The sequence below is a fragment of the Cryptomeria japonica genome, chromosome 10, assembly GCF_030272615.1.
Source record: "Cryptomeria japonica chromosome 10, Sugi_1.0, whole genome shotgun sequence".
NCBI classification, from domain to species: Eukaryota; Viridiplantae; Streptophyta; class Pinopsida; order Cupressales; family Cupressaceae; genus Cryptomeria; species Cryptomeria japonica.
The window spans coordinates 112,674,851-112,681,979 of NC_081414.1; positions in this window are offsets into that span (position 1 = coordinate 112,674,851).

The window sequence follows — 7,129 nt, forward strand, 5'->3', positions numbered from 1 at the left end:
AAGTCTTTAATTTCCCTTAAGCCAAGACCCCCCAAAGCTTTAGGTAAACAAACCTTCTCCCAGGCAACCAAAGGCATCCTTTTCCTATCTTCAACTCCAGACCATAAGAATCTTTTCTAAATTTTCTTAATAGCATCAACATATTTGGAGGGGATCATAAAATGACTCAAAGCATAAACAAGAAGATTTTGAAGTGAAGATTTTAGCAACAACAATTTCCTAGCTTGGCTAAGCAAGGCACCTTTCCATCCTGCCAACTTCTTATTGAACCTTTCCACAATGGAACTCCAAAAGGAATCAGGAGGGGATAATCCCAGCGGGAGACCTAAGTAAATTGAGGGAAAGGACTCCACTGAACATCCAATGATGTCAACAATTTTTCTCTGCCTCCGAGGGGGAGTATTGATTAAAAAGACCAAAGTTTTTTTCCAATTGATACTCTGACCAGAGGCTTGAGTATAGAAGTGTAAAACACCTTTGAAAGATCTAGCTTCATGGATAGTGGCGGAGCCAAGGAGGATGGTATCATCCACAAATTGCTAAAGTGAACATACAAGATTGGAAGAAGAGGGTCTCAATCGTGTGATTTCCCTAGTACTAGCCATCTTTTGAAGATATATGCTCAAACTTTCAGCCATGATAGTAAACAAGATGGGGGAGATGGGATCCCCTTGTCTTAAACCCCTCAAAGACTTGAAAAATCTAGAGGGGGACCCATTAATGATAATAGAGAAAGTAAGAGTGGAGATAAGTTGCCACATAATACTAGAGACTCTGTCATCAAAGCCATAATCTTGGAGGATCCTTCTCAGAAAAAACCAGTCAACTCTGTCACATGATTTGGCAAGATCAAGCTTAATAAGAAGCCCCTCTTTCTTGGAGACAACTAGAGAGTGAATATTCTCATGAACCATGATAATGGAATCCAGGATTTGCCTTCTCAGAACGAAACCATTCTGATGTGGGGAAATGAGGGAGGGGAGAACAACTAGCATCCTAGAAGTGGCAACCTTGGAAATAATCTTGTACAAGGAATTACAGAGACTAATCGGTCTAAATTTGTCCAAAGAGTCTGCCCTGAAGATTTTGGGGATAAGAACCAGAAAAGTTGAGTTGATTTCCTTGAGAAGAGATTTAGACCCAAAGAATTCCTTGACAACATTAACAATATCCTTCTCCATAATGTGCCAAAAAGACTGGAAGAAAAACATGGGGTACCCATCTGGACTAGGGGCTTTATATCCCTGAAAGGAAAAGAGAGCCTTTTTAATCTCTTCAGCCATAGGAATAACCAATAAGCTTTTGTTATGATCATCCCTAATAACTTTCGAGATATTTTCCAGCAAGGAGTCATGACTTCTTATGCAAATATTAGGCTCAGTAGTCAAAAGTGTAGCAAAATAACGAACAGCCTCAGCCGCAATCTCCTCCTCTTTATTAATGACATTTCCATCTAACACCAACTAGGATATTCTATTAGCAGATTTGTGTTTCATTGTAGACATGTGGAAATATTTGGTATTTTTATCCCCCACAAAAAGCCACAAAGCTCTTCACCTTTGTCTCCAAAATTCTTCCTCATTGGATATAATACTATGATATCTAGCAAGAATTTCGTTTTCTTTAGCTCTTGACACAAACTTATATCCCTCTTTTTGAATACTATCATGAACTAGTTTTAACTCCATTTGTAAAGCAATTTTAGTAGCAAAAATGTCTCCAAAGACCTCTTTATTCCAAGATCTAACTTTGTCCTTGACAAATATTAATTTCTTAACCACTTTAAACATTGCAGTGCCCTCCACAAAAATATTCCACCATCTAAATATATTTTCCTCCAAGGAAGGGTGAGATAACCATATTTTCTCAAATCTAAAGGGAAAGTTGTGTTCCTTAACGAGATTATCAACAGTGAAGGAGATGGGGAAATGATCGGACCCAACTCTGTTAATGGTGGATAAAGAACAATGGTATTTAGCAAGTCATTCATTAGAAATAAGGGATCTATCCAACCTTACCTGGATCAACTCATCACCATCCCTCATGTTAGAACAAGTATAGGAACCCCCTTGCAACTCAACATCTAGAAGAGCCATATTATTGATGAACTCCATAAAATTCATTATGTTGTCCAAATGAGCTTGAGATCCCCCAAATTTTTCAGTTTCCTAGAGAGGGGTATTAAAGTCTGAAGAATGCTAAGAGGGGGGGGGGGGGGGGTGAATCAGTATACCAAAAAATACTGAACTCAAACACTTAAACAGTTTAGCAGTAAACCGGTATAACAATTTTACTAACAAACCGGTTAAGACAAATGCAAACCAAACAACAAATAAGGCATTCACCCACAGGAGCACAATCACCATAACATAAGAGATTTTGACGTGGAAACCCAAATGGGAAAAACCATGGTGAGATGAAACTCACAAGTAACTATCTGCAGAATAGTAACCAGACTGGTTAAAAAGGCTTTTCTGGGCCTACCCAGTTAAGGGTTTCAGACTTGTCAAGGATGTGAGTAATCAACAAGTGAGTGATCTAGAAAATAGCACAATCTGCTTGGTTAGATCCATGATAGCTCATTGTTAATGCATTTCAGCATTACTTTAGTCTTCAGTATATCCACACTCTGTTACTTCACACAGACTTGATCTTGTCTTCTAAGATCGTACATGCAAAAACCTCATCAACCACCTTAAAACCCTAACCACACCTAAAACCCTAGACATGATGTCCTTAAAAAGGAATCTGATTTCATGTCGGTCCAATAGGATTATATTGCAAGTTCCTAGGTTCAGTGCATTTGGACACATTTGGTAACACAACACAGAATCACCGCCAAAGTGTCAATGGATGATAACTCATCACAAAAATACCGGTTGGTAACTCATCACAAAGTAATACTGGTTCATATATTTACTGATTATCGGTTCACACATTTTACCAATTACCGGTTTGTTAAAATGAAGACTGGGAAAAATGATAACTACTGCTTTGTTCCTTCGTACCGCTTTGGGATCCTCGAACCGCTTGAGGTCTTCATACCGCTTGAGATCGGTAAACACTTTCTACAAAACACCGATAGTCTAAAGAATATAATACACAATACCGGTTGGAACAAATATCAGTTGAGCATAACTCATACATACAAAAAGTGATCTCAAAGCAAGTGTGTGTCCATCAATGACAATCACAATACCATCATCGAAAATGCCAACAATGTCCCCCTTTGGCATTGATGGCAACACTTAGGAAAAATGTTGACATCTAAATATTTTACAACAAAAATATGCCATAATCAAAATTACTCCCCCTAAGCATATACACTATCCCTTTTGCAAAAAATATAATGTATACTAGTCCCTTAAAGAGATAACATGAAAGTATACATAACATTCACCAAAATTTTAAATACAAAATACTACTCCCCCTTTGCCAACAATGACAAAGTATTGCAGAATAACCCCTGTTTCTCATTATCATTAATATAATAAGTGTTTATGATAATAATGAGTGAAACTTATCAAAAACTGATTTAAAATCCTACATGAAGGTCTTCATGGATAAAGACCATGACTCAAGCAATGAGGTAGAAACCTCACTTTCCATTTGCATCTAGGAGACATGTTCTTCCATGGCATCCAAGGTACTCATCTCTTGAGTGACCGTTAAGGCATCCAGATTGAGATAGCATTTCTGAAGTATTTGCAGTCTTGGTAGTAGAACCAGTTGAAGTTCCTGCAAATCTCTGGTCTAGTTGGTGATATCCAACTCTATTCTGGCAGTCTGGAGTTGAAACCGGTGAACGGTTTGCCCATATGTGGTGAAGGAATCATAGGGCGTCTTGAAGGTGCTTATATATGCCTGCAAGTCAGATTGCAACTTTTCCTTATGTGCAAGCACATCATCACAAAATAGATGGGGTTGGCTTATCTTACTGAGCAGTAGTTTCCCCTCATCCATAGCATCTCTGATGTCCTTCTACTCTTTCTGAAGTTTAGACCAGAGCGCGTTTAGTTTCTTCACTAAGGTAGTGTTCAGTGCCTTTTGATGCTTCTTTTGTGCATTGGCTTCAACAACATCTTCCAGGCATTGTACCTAGTCCTCTACAACTGTGCATAAAAGTTTCAATTGGGCCAAAGAGGAATCAGTACTTGGGAGGTTGGTACCGGGAATCGAACTGGTAAGAGTTTCCACCGCAGTTTGAATATCATCTTGCTCCTTTTTCCTCCTTAGTGCTTCCAGTCGCTCTTGGGCAAGCTTAATGCTTTGCAACAACTCTGATTCATTTGTAGATTGGACGTCAATGGGACTAGTGATGTCAGCCGGTTTAGCTTGACCACCGGTTGCCTTTGGGGTCTCCACTTGCATGCTCTTTGTTGCTTCCTCCTTCTCTTTGGCTCTTTGCTTTTCCTCTTCTACCTTCTTTTGCTCCTCTGCTTCTGTCTTTCTCTTATCTTCTTCTTTCTTTCTATCTTCTTCTTTCCGCTTCTCTTCTTCTTTCTTCTTCTCCTCTTCCTGTTTCTTCTTCTCCTCTTCCTGTTTCTTTTTCTCTTCTTCTTTTCTTTTTCTCCTCTTCATCTTTTCTCTCCTCTTCCTCTTGTTTCTTCTTCTCTTCTTCTGCTTGTTTCCTCTTCTCTTCTTCCTGATCTTTGTCATCCTTTTCTTTGTCCTGATTTCCTTTGCTGCATCCGGAGTGACATTTTCACCATCCAAATCATCAACGTCAATAGGGTTCATTTGTTCAGTGACCGGTTCTCCTTCACTGTCATACACCTCATCCGGTTTTCCAGTTTCCGGATCTTGTTCAGCCTTCTTGTTATCTTCTGACACTTGGTGCAATCTTAGAGCGGCTTTGGCATGCGAGTGGGTATCTTTTACCACTTCAGGGACTTTCCCTTCCAATAACAAAAGTTTTCTTCTTCTCATGAAGAAGAGGCCTGTGTACTTTTCCATAACTTCATATGGCTCTGAATTTGACACATTAGGAAAATATTGTGCAAAAATTTCTTCTCTTATTTCCTATTCCTTTTCTATTGCAATGCGCCATTTGTTATCTAAAGAATTATATAAAGAATCCGGTGTCACAGATCTAATTTCTGATGGCGACCGATCATTAATACATAGACATTGAATAACTTCCTGTTCAACTTCCTCCTTTTCATTGTCATTAAAATCATCAAAATGATCTATTAAATCACTTAGCACTTTTCTCCTAATATTCTTGATAGATCTTTGACAATGGGTCAAAGGTTTGTAAGAGGGAATGTCTATATTTACTGGTGCTAATGATGCCGGTTCATTGCTAGTTGTCTTTGTCTTCTTCCTCGTTTGCCTAGTCTTTTTAGGTTGTACCTCAGGTTTTGTATCCTCAGAATCTGGTGAGGTGTTCTTAGTTTTTCATTTTCTCTCAAAGACCTTGGCAAGTGCAACTTCCGGTTTCTGCTTTGTTGGTGACCGCTTGGTCACTTTAGGACTTGCTGAGGTAATCGGTGCTGATACAGATGGCACTGCCTTTCCCTTCTTTACTGAAGGTTCTTCAACTGGTGTTACCCTCTCCAAATAGGTGTCGGTTGTCTTCTTCTTAGGATCAAAAGGTGAGGCAAGTAGGGTAGAGGCATACCCGTCTAGCATGTCATACATTACCTCATATCCCATGGGCTCCACTTCTTCTTTTCTAGGCTCAACCGCCTCCATTATGCACTCATCTACTCTGATGATAAAGCATATGTCCTCTTCATACTTGACAATATCACCAGATATTCTCATTCTCTGGCTCATCTTGCGTCTGAATTCATCAAAGTATTTGTTCAGGACTTCAAGATAACCAGTTCCTACCGCTTGGAGGCTTTCTCTGATTTGCTTGGTAACCGGATGGTCAGCAGACCATTGTATATCACCGACTCCTGGGAAATAGCCTTGAAAGTAGAAAAACAATCCTACCAACAGTTGTCCAAATTTAAATATTAAGGCATTGTCCTGTTTAATAGACTTCAGGTTCACCAGAAGTTGCCTTTGCATACAGGTGCATAAATCAAACGAGGCATCTTCCATGATCATCCTGTAGGTGGCATTTACCGCTGCAACGGAGATAAAGTTAATTCTGCTAGCGTAGAACGTTCGGTATCCTATCACCATACAAGCATACTTGACTAGATCGTCCTTGATGGTATTGACAGTCATTCCCCGTTGGTCGCTCACAGAACCCGTGAGCTTGGTCATTTCGGTCTTGATGAATTTCCTTAGGGCTAGCACATCTCCAACGTTACAGAAATTAGTGACGACATGAATCGCTTCCGGTGTGATGTCATGTGTCTTCTCAAGATACATTTTGTCACCGCGCACTCTGCTTAGAATGATGCAGATGTGATCTTCTGTAAATTATTCAAGAAAATAGACCACATTGTGAAGTTTCTTCCTTTCTAGAATGCTATATTCGGGTTTGATCTTCTTATCATCCCCTCAAAACAGACCTAGCTGGGAATGGATTACTAGTGATCCTAGGTCTTCCAATTTACAATCAATATACCTTGAAATATTACTTTCTACTATAACTCCAGTGGGTATCTGGGATAGGGCATTGTATTTCGCCTTCTGTTAAATGACATCTACTGAATCAACAGGTGCACTAGAACTGGAGTGCGATGCAGAAGCCATGATAAACAAGAATTTCAATAAATACCTTCAGAAATTTGTAATTTAGGGTTTGCAACTTTAGCTTCGCCACACACTACTTCAATTGCTGGATTACCACTTTGTATTCTTCACTTGACTGATTGATACTATCTCCAGATTCTTCTTCAAAGTTTTGAAATCTCTCTGAATCGCAAGACAAATCGCCTTTTGTCGCTCTGCACTTGAAAATTTCTTCTCTTGCAAAATGATAAGTGAAAAAGACTTGAATATCCCATTTAAACGAATTCTTCACCTACCATAATAAATGCTCCACGATTAGGGCGTAAACCCTAATTTTCCTTTTACCGTTTCCGGTCTTCTGCCAATTGATAGGTATCACATACCGGTTAAGGTCTTTTATCGGTGTAAACCGGGGGTTCAAAACATTTCACAGATTTGTTCCCCCTAAGCTTTTATGAAGCTTAGTTTGTTGGTTCAACGACTTCCACACTAG